The 13,551-nt window shown below is 39.0% G+C and overlaps 1 protein-coding gene across 2 annotated transcripts in view; it reads left to right on the top strand.

The window, feature by feature from the left end:
* CNTNAP4 (contactin associated protein family member 4) overlaps positions 1–13,551 on the top strand; it is a 278,572-nt gene that overhangs the window by 45,904 nt on the left and 219,117 nt on the right. The gene's annotated exons all lie outside the window — the stretch shown is intronic.

The raw sequence follows: 13,551 nt of genomic DNA, 5'->3' as shown, positions 1-13,551 counted from the left end.
TTATCCCCTTCTCTCATGCCATTATCAGTCAGCAACTTCTTTTAATTTTCCTCCTTGATGTTATCTTTGGTGCTGTTGTTTAATGTTTAGCACTTTGAACAATGGACATGATAAATAGATCGTGTGTGTGTATGTGTGTGTCTGTGTGTCTGTGTGTGTGTATTTTGCTATCTGGTATCCATCATATATATCATACACAGTTCAATTCATGATATAGATATTTGTTTAACACCTTACCAAGATTTTAAGTTTACATTTAGTTTAAAGGTTCATCTTGTGTTACTTGTGGTACTCACTAATGTGTGCTTTCAAGGGTGGAGATATCAGTGAGATAAAGACTGGTGTCCTTGTATCTAATGGATATTTGAGGCCATTTGAATGTATTTGAGTAGTAATGCTGTGTGTTTGTTTTAAGCACCTTGTGGTAAGAGATATTGGTAACACAGGGCTGTCTCCCCCATTTGCAATTCTGCACCCTGTCTGACCAGGCAAGTGGGCTCTCCTAGCCCCTCAAAGAGTCACTCCACATCCTCTATTCATAGCTCTCCCAGCAGGGCTGTGATCATAACCCTGATCTATCTCAGAATAAGCTCTCTAGCCCGTATTCCTGTTTAAAGGAAAGCAGAGTTTAATATTTACCACTACTTCACTTAAGTAATCAGTGTCACAGAATGTGGTCCACTGAAAAAGACACAAAACTTATTTCATTTACCTCTTTATTTTGTTTGTTGAGGATTAGTAAATCCCCAAAAATATATGTTATTAATTGGGTCAAATCATATTTTTCGCTAATTTATATACTCATCAGGAGTCTCCATCAGTGGGACTAATTTTCATTCTTAATTCATTTCTATGGCTCTTGGTGAAACACAATATCAAACTTCATGAATCTCATTTGCATGTTAATGAAACTGAGAAACAAAACAGGATCATTTTAATTATCTTTTGCTGGTTGTCAACCTACTTGATTACATTTTTTCTTTTTTTATTTAGTTTTTCTTTTTTCCCTATTAATTACAAGTAGTGTTCACAAAGGAGTGTCAGATTTTGAGTGATTTATTAAAGGCTACGCATTATTTCTAGCATTGAAACATTGCTTGTAGTATTTCAATCAGGCTGGGGAAGGATGTGCAGCAGTTAGCAGGCGCCATATAAATAAACCAAACCAGCAAAGTGAGGTCCCAGCATCCTAGATGCACAGACTGGATTCCCTGTGGAACCTGGAAAACCAAGAGCCAAAGAATGAACAGGCAGAAAATGAGGAAACAACCCACTTGTTTTCCATCTGCGGGATAAGGTGTCCAATAGGTCATACTGTGAAAATGACTAGGGCCTCAGTAATGAGAGAAGGGGAGCAGGAAGAGGCCAGTGTTAAACATAATGAAGCTGTTTATACCAGTAGGGTAGAAGAAAAATGTACTTCTTATGAGGGATACATATTAAAATTTGCTACAGGGTGCTGTCGTGGGATGAATTGTGTCCTCTCAACAAATACGTTCAAGTCCTAACTCTGATACTTGTGAAGGTGACCTTGTTTGGACAGAGGGTCTCTTCAGATTTAATCAAGTTTAAACAAACTCGTACTGGATTACAGTGGGCCCTATCCCCAGTGACCAGTGTCCTTGTAAGGAGAGTGAGACTCGGAGATACACAGAAACACAGGGCACTGAGAGAAGGCCATGTGAAGAGGAGAGCAGACATTGAAATGACACAACTATAAACAAGAAATATTAAGAATTGCCAGCAACCATGGGAAGTCAGGAAGAGGCACTGAAGAATTCTCTGAAGGCTGTAGGGGGAATACGGCTCTGCTGCCATCTTGGTTTTGATGTCTTCTTCTTGTGTCCAGAACAATGAGGGAGAGTAAAGCTCTGTTCTTTTAAGCTGCCGAGTAACTGAGACTGTTACTGCAGTCCTAGGAAACGAATACACATATCACTGAATAAATAATGTTTTTTTTTTTCGTTAAATGAAGCTCCAGAGGACCATTTAACCTAAATCATTTTTAAGAAGAAATTATTTACTTCCTTTGTGCTGGAAAGATGCATATCAGTTTGAATCTGAAAGATTCAAAGACATGTAATCCAAGCCTAACTATGAACAACACAAATAAAAACCAATCATCACTAACACTGGTAACACAATGGAATCAAATATCTCTTTGCCTTTATTCAGTACTTCCATTATTGGAGTTGCAGTGTAGTTTGAATTTTAACGAACAGCTTAGAGTTAAGTGTATGTTGATTTAGACTATTGTCAGTATAGACTTTGAACAGGTTCTAATGTGCCGTTTGATAATCCAAAGTGCTCTTAGGATAGAATATAAAGAAGACACTCATAGATCTGCTCCTGAGATGGCAGTATAATCCAAAGAAGTCATTATTGTCATGTACTTAAGAAATCTTGGAAATGGGATATTGCAAATCAATATACTTGTATATATAAGTAAAATAATGAAATAGTAAATCAAAGTATTGCCCGATAAAATATAAACTATTTGTACATGTGAGTATAAACATACATATGTACCTATGTTTAATTATATAGCCGATTGCTTCCTTAGATGACAAATACTTTGAGTTTTCTCTCATGTATCCTATAAGATCAGTCTATTTCCTACTGCTAAAATATGTAATATTTGTTTATATTCATCTACCTTTTTTTAAACTACAACTCAATCCTCCAACTCTAAATGCTTGTTAAGCAATGTTTTTCCCCATACCTGCAGGATTTGCTGTAAAATCAGTCTATAGAGAAATTAGCTTAGTCGATTAATTGACAGAAGTAACTCCCATTCTTGGTTGTACCTCAAGTAATTATAACATCCCATATAAAATTTTTTGGTGATTCTTACTTCTCTAAGTCACTGAGCTTGTTTGCATGCAACTATTATGCTTAAATAAAATCCACAAGATAAATTTACGAGGTGTGTATGATACCTGAAAAAGTATCAGTGCTTAGAGGGACAGATTGCCAGAGGTAAAGAGGAAATGGGTGCTTCTTTTGAAGTGAATGTTTCCTAGTGTTAAACATATCACATAATATATAATTATAGCATTTTGAAAATGATAGTATATATTGTTTTGTTCCTGTTGTTTTCCAGGTTTTCACTGTAGGGTGTGTGTGTGTGCTCATTGGAGAGAGACAGAGAAAGTGAGAAATCACCCCCTGGGTGGATGGCTACACCACAATACCTTGTCCTCCATTCTCCTGGGATTTGGGGCACACATGCACATATGTCTGGCATGATGTTTTTTAAGCTATCGGGTCTGGAGCTTGAACTGCAGTTGGCCGTGTGGGAGTCTGGCGCCTTAACCATCATCCCTCCTGCTGACCCCAGTAGTAGTATGTTTAATAACCATTGCTTTCTTTTTGAGGAAAAGAGTAAGTGAAGGCTTTTGTACAGGATTGATAAACATCAAGCTAGAAAAGGGGCAGCCTCTTTGGCACAGTTGGCCTGTGTTTAAATGTGCCTGAGAAATTCCTAAGACCAGTGGTGAAATTTGCTGCCTGAGTTTGCTGCTACGGGCAAGGCCTAAACTTGTAGACTTTGTGGGGGGAATAAAGATGCCAGCAGATTATCAGCTGCCTCTCCATTCCACTTGGAATCTGATGTGTGGAGTAAACGCTTGCCTTGTGAATTGCAAGGGTCCCCGTGGCTTCATGTTGGTACATTGCTTTTTCTCCCCTTTACTCTGACTTACCTTCAGGATAGGGCCTTACCTTGAGCCCACAAATGCACAGCTGTTAGCACTGAGCTGGGAGCATCTACCCAACTAAATCCCTGAATAGTCTGATTCCTGGGAACCAGCAGTTAGTGTAATGGCTATGTTGCTGGACTCCCACGTAGTCGACCGCGGTTCGTGTCCCGGACCCGGTGGCTTAAAACTCACGCCGGGCGCATGTGCGTGCGTGCCCAAGATCCCGAGAGGAGAATGGAGGAGAAGGGATTGTGGCGTGACCATCCCCCCTGGGAGGTGATTTCTCTCTTTCTGTCTCTATGTCTCTGTCTGTCTGGTGAGTGCACGCGCCCTACAGTGAAAATCTCTCAAAAAAAAAAAAGTCTGATTCCTGAATTGTTCAAGTCACAAGACTCACGCATCCCCAACACACTTGAACTTCTACTCCTCTGCTCTGCTTCTTTGTTTGGACTCTCTTTGTAGATCATCAAATTGTAGATGAAGACCAACAACTTTGATATATTATGGGCATTCTTGGGAGCGAGACCCTTTTTCTGGGTTTTTTTTTTTTTTTTTTTTTTTTTAAATTTTCAGTTGCCAGAGTGTGAGAGAGCATATAAGGGGTGTGATCACAGTGCAATCCCTTCTTCCATTTCTCCATCCTTTCGGTATTTTGAACATGTATGTACATGTGCTTAGTATATTTTTCAAGCCTTTGGGGCTGAGACTTGAACTGTGGCCATGTAGGATCTGGTTCTCTCTCTCTTTTTGAGAAAGAGATTTTCGTTATAGTGCATGTGTACTTGCTGGAGAGACACAGAGCAAGAGAGTGAGAAAGTGAGAAATCACCCCCGGGGGAATGGTCACATCACAATCCTTTCTTCTTTATTCTCCTCTTGGGATTTTTGGCATGCACACACACGTGCCCAATGTGAGTTTGAAGCTGCCCAGTCCGGGACTTGAACTGTGGTGTAAAACGTGAAAGTCCAGTGCCTCACCACTATACAACCTATGGTCCTGGGGTCTGACTCTCTTAATTACAAGGTTATGGGGCCAGCTTAATATTCTTGGGCTTAAATCATTACTATCTCTTGTTCATTTAAGGGCAGACAAGATATTTATCGTCTATGTTTAAATTCCTGTTAGAAGAGTAGGGATAAACATGAGATGATATTAATGAGATGTGTTGTCCTTACTGAACATGATCACAGCACTGTAGGGTGGCCACATGAATTACAGAAACACTGTCCCAAGCTAATGTTACCCAGTTTCAAAGTGTGTCCCACCAATTAATCCAATTTTAGTGAACTCCACAGGACCAAATATATATATATACTAGTTTATACAAAGGTAATCTCAGGGAATTTAGGCTTCTGCAAACCATGGTAGGAAGAGTTCATTTATTTCTGTTTAATTATCAAGCAAAATAGGTTCAAGGAATTATAGCTATATTTCATGTTTATTAGATTGAAATGAATATAAAACATGCTCATATAATCTTAGTCAAAGTCTGAACTAAGGGTGATATGATTATTTAAAATATTTTTACCTTCTTTTAAAAAGAATTATTTTATTTAACTTTATTTATTTGTTTTAATTTGATGAGAGAGGGACAGAGTGTGTGTGAGAGAGAGGCAGGGGAAGTGAGAAAGTAAGTTGCCGGGTCTGGGACTTGGACCACGGTCAGTCATATGGGAGTGCAGTGCTCTTTACCACCAAACCACCTGCCAGCCCCAGTTTTTACCTTTAAAAAAAAAAAAGTACTCGGAAATTTGTTTGTGAAGTTATAAAGATTAAAAACAAACTTATTAAGAGAGTGACATCTTGATAAAGCTTGGAAAATGAAATTCCAGATCAATTTTATGGTCAGTGGTGTGTCACTTGTGTTGATAGGTTGTATTTTGTATAGCAGGCTTGAGAAGGTAAAATAAAGATGAGTAAAGATTACATCTTTCATTTCTCATTTGTCTGTATTTACCACTATTCATTAAAGCAGAGGAGAGTTTGCTTCCACTTCTGAAATTAATACAGAATCCCTTCTATTCTTGTATGCATTCATTTGCTTTAACACCAGCAATGATTGTCCACCTGACCGATGGTTCTCTTTCTACTTCGGGTGTTCTCTCTGGGACCACCTTCCTCAGGACGTGTTCCACGCTTGCCTGCTCTCTCTCTCCAGCATCTCGATGCTCTCCGTAGTTTATGCTCTATTGTCCTTGTCTGCCCCTCAGCACACATTCTTCTCTTAGGCAGTTTGATAATGCCATTCATATGAATACACCACGTGTCCGGTCCCAAGTAATTTACAGTGATAAAGAATGATGATTTTAGAATCAGGAAAACTCTATTATAACCCTAAGTTGTCAGTAGCCTTGGGGAAATAACATTACCTTTTCTTTTTTTCCTGTGCAAAGAAAGGGGTTACATTTGAGGATCTCTAAATTCAATGATAAAATTTTTGGGGGGGAGAGGTTTTTGCTATAGGGCACATGCACTTGCCAGAAAGACAGAGAGAGACAGAGAGATAGAAAGTGAGAAATCACCCCGCAGAGGGGATGACCATGCCGCAATCTCTTCTCCTCCATTCTCCTCTCGGGATCTTGGGCACACACACACACACACACGCCCAGCGTGAGTTTAAGCACCGGGTCCAAGACTCGAACCGTGGTCAGCTTCATGGGAGCTCAGCGACATAGCCATTATGCTAACTGGTGGTCCCGTTAATGTGATATTTTATGTATATTATTCTACGGGCAATGTATCTATCTTTTCTTTCTAACTCCCTCTAATAATGGGGATTTTTAAAGTATGTTTCGAGAAATTGTTGGCCCTTCAATAAGAAGGTGAAAGATGTCTTAGTCCATTAGTGTTTCTGTAACAGAATACTAGAGACTAAGTGATTCATGAAGAAATGAGGTTTATTTGGCTCACAGTTCTGGTAGCTGGGAAGTCCAAGGGCATGGGGCTGTCCTCTGGCCGTCCTCTGATGCTGTCACAACATGGTTGAGAGAAGCAGAAAGGAAAGGATGGCAGGTGTGCGCAACAACAGAGAGACCTTTGAGCATCTGGCTTGCTGTTAGAACAGCCCTCTTTCATAGGAAGTAATCTGTGAGCACGCACTCCCTTCAGGGAGACTTCATTAATTTATTTATGGCAGTTCCTCCTTCATGTTCCAAACCTCCCACTAGGCCCTACCTCCCAACACTGCCACACTGAGTGTCCAGTTACAGTATGAGTTTTCAGAGCAGACTCAACCCAATTCCCATGGCAGGAGAGTGCTAAAGCAGATTGTCCTAAATCCCCTCCAAGTATAGGATACTCCTGGCTTTGGAACGGTCTTGAAATTTCATACGATACAGGAATTCAAACTATACATATGGTTTGCATTGCTGTTTGTATTGCTCTTTCCCACAATTATTTCTGTTCACTTTTCTTTGTGTATTTTGAAGCTCTGCAGAAAATGTCAGGCTGAAATTGATACAGTAGATCAAATCTGGTCAATTAAAATATACCTATATAACTAAAAATGGTTGCTAAAACCTATTTTTTTCAGTGTCTGTCTAATATATTTTACAGTGCTGAGTAGGGAATTTTCACATGTAGGTGGGATAAATAAAGAATGAGCTAAGTAATCAAGTGGTGTCTTAGGTCGAGGTCTCCCGGAAGTACACCAGGAGCCAAGAGTTGAGGTGCAAGTGATTTATTAGGGCATAGCTGCCAGGAGAAAAGAGGAGGACCACGAAGGAAGCAGGGTGAGGAGGGAAGGAAGCCAACTCATTTCAGGAGAGGTCCCAGGCACAGCCTGATCCCTCAGGAAACTCTGCATGATAAATTTTACAGAAGACTTTGTCCTACCTCAAGGTAAAAGTATTGAGTCTAGCAAGGTGTCTGACGGTATGAATGATTACTTTAGAAAAGTTAGTGTCTTAGCTCAGGCTGCTGTAACAAAATGCTACAGATTGGGTGGCTCAAACAGCAGATATTTGTCACAGTTACAGGGTGGGAGGTCCAGGATCAAGGTGGTGGCAGATTTAGTATCTGGTGGGAGTCCTCTTGCTGGTCCCTTGATTTATGTTCAGATGGCCTTTCCTGGATGTATGCAGGTGGAGAGAGATCTTTCTATCTTCCTCTTCTTATAAAGGCAGGCATCCCATCTTAAGTGTCCCACCCAGCTGACCTAATCTAAATCATTGTCCTTCCCAGTGGCCTCATTTCCGAATTCCATTATATCAGGGGTTAAGGCTTTAACTCCTAGATTTTGTGGGGTCACAAACATTCAGTCCACCTTAGCTGCAGTTCTAGAAAATATTAGTAGTAAACCAACTAGAAAGTGTTAACTGCTCGCGGTATCTGAGCGAAACCACAATAGCCAACCTTCAGTGGCGAAGATCCTGAAGAGAATGAAATACCATGTAGTGAGCCTGACATTTTCTGCACTAAATAACAGCTTCAAAATACACAAAGAAAAGTGAACAGAAATAATAGTGGAAATAAGCAATACAAACAGAAATGTAAAGCATAGTGTGTTTATTGTTAGTGTATCTCTCTCTGTAGCTTACTGAAAAAGTAAAAATTGAACAGCAAATTAAAAAGTCTTTCAAAATGGATAAATATGTAATTGATATTTATATATAATATGTGGGATGTTTCAACTGACTACAGAATATACATCCTTCCCAAGTGTACCTAGAATGTTTGCCTACATTTATTCTGGGCCATTGAAAATGCTTAAATAAATCTCAAATGATGGAATTATGCAGCATACGTGCCCTGGCTACAGTGGAATTAAGTCAGGAATCATTAATTAAAAAAAATAACTTAAAAATCCAGAAAGGTGTGGAATTTAATTAATGCACTCCTCACAAAGAAATCTCAATGGAAATTAGAAAACATTTTATCTCAATGATTACAAAATACTATAAATTAAATTGTGAGATGAGGTTTAGACTAAAACTGATGGCCTTAACTGCAAATATTATGAAAGACAGGAGGCTAAATATAAGTGATTCATTCAGGTATCCCTCTCAAGAATTGGAAAAAGAACAACAATATAAGTGAAAGAAAAAAACCCCAATGGTGCAATAGTTAATTACATAGGAAACAGGCATGCCAATCAATAAGACAAAAGTATAAGAGGGATAAGAGGATATTTTGACAAAGTTCCTGCTAATAATTTTAAAAATTTAAATGAACAAAAAAATATTTGAAAAACACAACCAATAAAAACCGTACTCAAGAAATAAGAGAAAATTAAAATACTCCTGTCTATAAAATTTAATAAATCCACAATTTAAATGTTTCAACAAATAAAATTCCAGTCTAACAGGCCTTCGAATTTGAATCCTCTTAAACACGTTTAAGAAAGATATGGCTGGAATCTTATACATTCTGTCCCAGAGAGCAGAAAACAGAGTCAAAACACTCCCGAACTCATTCTATGAGGCCAGCATAACCTTGATACCAAAGCCTGTCAAGGACAAACAAGAAAAGAAAATTAAAAGCCACTCTCTCTCATGAATATAAATGCAAAATGCTCTAAACAAAATATTTGCATACATGGGTGAAGGGATTGGACTCAGCCTCAGAATGAGAATGCTCCCCCTGGCTGAAATGTACATGTGCTCTGAAAGCCTGGTGGTTCTCATAACCAGAGAAAACCTGCAAGAGCTGGGGCTCACAGTTTGCCTGATACCTTTGCGTATGTATCCTGAAGATCTTTCCCAGCGGGAATAGAGGATAGATCTAAAGGGCAGGAATAATTAGTGGTGGAAACACCCCCTTATCACCCCCACCCCCATAAAAAGAAATATTTTTGTCTCATTTGCTTATCTGTAGACAGTTAAAACTAAAGATACGCTGTTGGGTACGGAACACTTCCTGTGTGACACTAACATCTACTCCACCCACCTCTTTCTCCAGCCAGGGGTACAGCTACCAAGTACAGCTTCCCACATGTGTAATAGTTCTTAGCTTGGGATATACCACTGACGTCGAGCTTCCCACCTCATGGCTCCCCTGATGCTGAGGGAGAGTCTACCACTGGGGATCCACTGAACATCATTCTGGAGGGAGGATAGGGGAGTACTGCTTCCCTATGAGGCTGACCATGACCAAGAGGATGAGAATTCATAGATCAAGACCCCCTTGGTCGTCAGGATGGGAAGTTCTGAGATGCAACTCACAAGGTAACCAAGAAAGTGTGTGTGTGGGACTAGACACCAGTGACCAGTAGTTTTGTCCATACCAAAAGCAAAATTTTGATTTGCCTTTCTTCCTTTTTATTTATTTTTTTTCCTAAGAGATGGATATTGGAAGACAATTAAAAATATCTGCCACCATCTTATTTGGGAGACACAGAGAGACAGAGAGACTGTCCAACAGTGTCTCACTCTACCTTGCAATCCCAGCCTCAGCCAGTCAGCATCACAGGCCACACCTGTATGCTGGGCCTGCAAGGAGACCTTGAGATGGGAACCTTCCCAAACGGTCTCAGCATCGAGCAGCATTGCATCACCCTGTGCCCCCGTGGCTGGCTTGTCCCTTCTTCTTATAGCTTACCCGCATGCATTCTACACCTGCTCTGTGACATATTTTCTTTCATGAAGCACTTCAACTTCTGCCTCAAAGTCATGCTTCTTATCGCCCAATGAGTGGGAACAAAATACTTACTGATCCCTGTTCAGAAGAATACTCAATAATTTATGTGGATGTTTTCCCCTTCAAGGAAGTGGAGCTTAATCCTACCTCTGAAGTGTGAGCAACTTCCTTCCAAATACCAGCTTATGAGAACACTACAGTGGAATAATCTGACAAATGCCACCTTATCCAGGTGGTCAAAGTTAACATCATTAATGAAATTGTATGGGTGTATGGACCCTTGACTTGACGTGATAGAACTGGCCTTTCATTTCTGTGGTCTTCCTCTATAAACCCTCTGTGAAAAACATCAGCCATGCCTGAAGTGAAGAACTTTCTGCATAGCACCTGACCAGTCATCCTGAAAACTGGCAAGGTTGTCAAAAAACAAGGAAAGTCTGAAAGCTGTCAGAGCCATGAGGAGTCTAAAGACTAAAGGTAACATGATTACCTTGATGAGATCCTGGAACAGAGAGAGGACTTTGGATGAAACCTGAAGATGTCCAGAAAAAGTATGGACTTCAGTTAATAATAACAACGTATCATCGTCGATTCCTTCATTCGTAGGGATAAGTACACCAAACCACACTTTGGACATTAATAATAGATGAAACTGAGTGTAAGTCATACGGAAACTCTCTGTAATGTTCTTACAAAATTTCTGTGAATCTGGAACTATTTTCAAATAAAAATTTTATAAAAATATGTATAAGTACTTTCACTTTATCTATAGGGATACAAAGTGAACTCATGGTGAAAGAGTGAATGTGTGTGTAATTATTGATAAACACGGTAAAAGTACACTTGAGACATCAAGTAAATAAAATACAATGCAAAAATTAATACAAACTTAATGTCATTTTCTAGACAGTGTGATTCAGTAAAAGAATTTCCTTTTCTCTCTTATTCTCCCAATTAGATTTTAAGTGTATAATGCCATTGAAAGAGGAGATTTTTTCTGGTCATAGTAATTCTTTCTTTTCTTTTCTTTTCTTTTCTTTTCTTTTCTTTTCTTTTCTTTTCTTTTCTTTTCTTTTCTTTCTTTCTTTCTTTCTTTCTTTCTTTCTTTCTTTCTTTCTTTCTTTCTTTCTTTCTTTCTTTCTTTCTTTCTTTCTTTCTTTCTTTCTTTCTTTCATTTTTTAGAAGTTTTTGCTATAGGGTACAGGCGCTCGCCAGAAAGACAGAGAGAGACAGAGAGACTGAAAGTGAGAAATCACCCCCCACCCAGGGAGTATAGCCACGGCGCAGTCCCTTCTCCTCCATTCTCCTCTCGGGATCTTGGACACGCAAACACACGTGCCTGGTTTGAATTTAAGCCACCAGGTCCAGGACTCGAACAGCGGTCTACTATATGGGAATCCAGCGACATAGCCATTATGCCAACTGCTGATCCTTGTTTGTAACTTCTTTACTTATAGTTTTATAACTTAAAATCTGTTCCTATTTATTATTTTACTTGATTCTGAACTGCAACCCTTTTGAAGGTTCATGTAATTCCTTGAGAAAAGGTAGAGAAAAATTTTATGATTTTTTTATAAGGGCTTCCCTTTGTTTCTTTTCAAGTAGGGCTTTCTTATCAAACATTTTTCTCCCAGGGTAGCAATTTAATTATTAGCTTTCAGTGTCTAATGATTTAAGTGGAAAGCTAGCCTAAAATCACATTTAAGTGATTCAAGGATTATTATTTTCTGCTACCTTTTTCTTTGATCCCTTTGTAAGTAGTTGACATATAATTCCTATTAACAATATAAAATAAAAGGGATGTATATAAAATTGATTACATAATTAGTCATATAAAATATAGCCTATTTAATAGATGACATACAAATATCTGTCTATATTAAGATGGAAAGTAAGGTCAGAGGCTCTTTGCCAAAAGAGAATGTTGGTAATGGGTTTTTCCAGAGCCTCATCATTGACCTTGGCTTTGTACCTGTCCTCCTCAAATATGCTGGTCTTTGGCCAGGGCCTCAGGAGATTCCTGTGCAGACACTTCCTACTTCAGTGCTGAAGGAGATGCAATGTCTAATGATCTCCTTTCTTGAATTTTCAACTCCCGGCTGTCATTTTCCAACTCCCTAAAGAGATGTTTTGTCTACACACAAAAAAGCTCAGCTTATCAACTTTGTGTTAAAGACTTCACCTCTAAATCAGTTTCTTATAATTATTTTCCTATTTTGATTCCTGGTGATTTTCTTAATCACTCTGCCTTCAAATTCCTAGAATCACCTTTTATCTCTCTCTTGATTCCTCCTTCTGAAAATGATGATAAATTCTTTGTGTCTATGGCTTGCGTTCTCACTCTCTAAAATGATTTTTGTTTACCTTGCTCCTACCCTAACGGAGTTTTTCGATATCTAAACCAGGGTATTATAGTAGAACCATAACTGGCCATACAGTTTTGAGGATTTTCCTCAATAAAAATAAATTTGAAGAATTCTAGTACCTTTATTGTGTTCTTGTTTAAAGACTTTTAAACTCATCTCATTGCCTATATTGGTATTTATAAATGGGCTTTCCAGGGACCAGCAGTTAGCGTAATGGCTATGTTGCTGGACTCCCATGTAGTTGACCGCAGTTCGAGTCCCAGGCCCAATGGCTTAAACTCACGGACCTGGTGGTTTAAACTCACGCTGGGCGCGTGTGCATGCGTGCCCAAGATCCCGAGAGGACAATGGAGGAGAAGGGATTGCGGTGTGGCCATGCCCTCTGGGGGTGGTGGTGGTGCTTTCTTGCTTTCTATCTCTCTGTCTCTATCTGTCTGTCTGGCGAGCGCACGTGCCCTATAGCAAAAACCTCTCCAAAAAAGAAAATAAAGCAAAAAAAAAAAAATGGGCTTTCCAAAATTCAACTTGTACTTTGCAGTGGTTGAGAAGATAAATCGATAGTTTCAAGGAAAAGGAAATAAAAAATGTTCATAACTTTTCACAAGTTAAACTGCAAGAGAATTTAAGAATTGGTTACCATTCACTAGCAGAGGAGCTGCTCTTTAGCTAACTCATCTTTGCTTATTTTGCACATTATTACTTTTATTTATTAAGTTTGCATGGCATTAATTTTATGATTAGTACAAATACATGAGGAGCTCATTGTTGGAGGAGGGTGTATGAATTAGAAATGGAAGAAATAAAAATTCATAGCAGTGTTACAAATATAGAGTGACCACAAGTTTTTGGAAATAAAAGTAAAACATACATGGACAGGGCTATGTAAATATTTGAATGTGATGATTTTG

The sequence above is a fragment of the Tupaia chinensis genome, unplaced genomic scaffold (assembly GCF_000334495.1).
Source record: "Tupaia chinensis unplaced genomic scaffold, TupChi_1.0 Scaffold000355_1, whole genome shotgun sequence".
In the NCBI taxonomy this organism is placed as follows: Eukaryota; Metazoa; Chordata; class Mammalia; order Scandentia; family Tupaiidae; genus Tupaia; species Tupaia belangeri.
The sequence above is the reverse complement of the archived record's forward strand: the minus strand, read 5'-3'. Positions and strand labels throughout refer to the sequence as shown.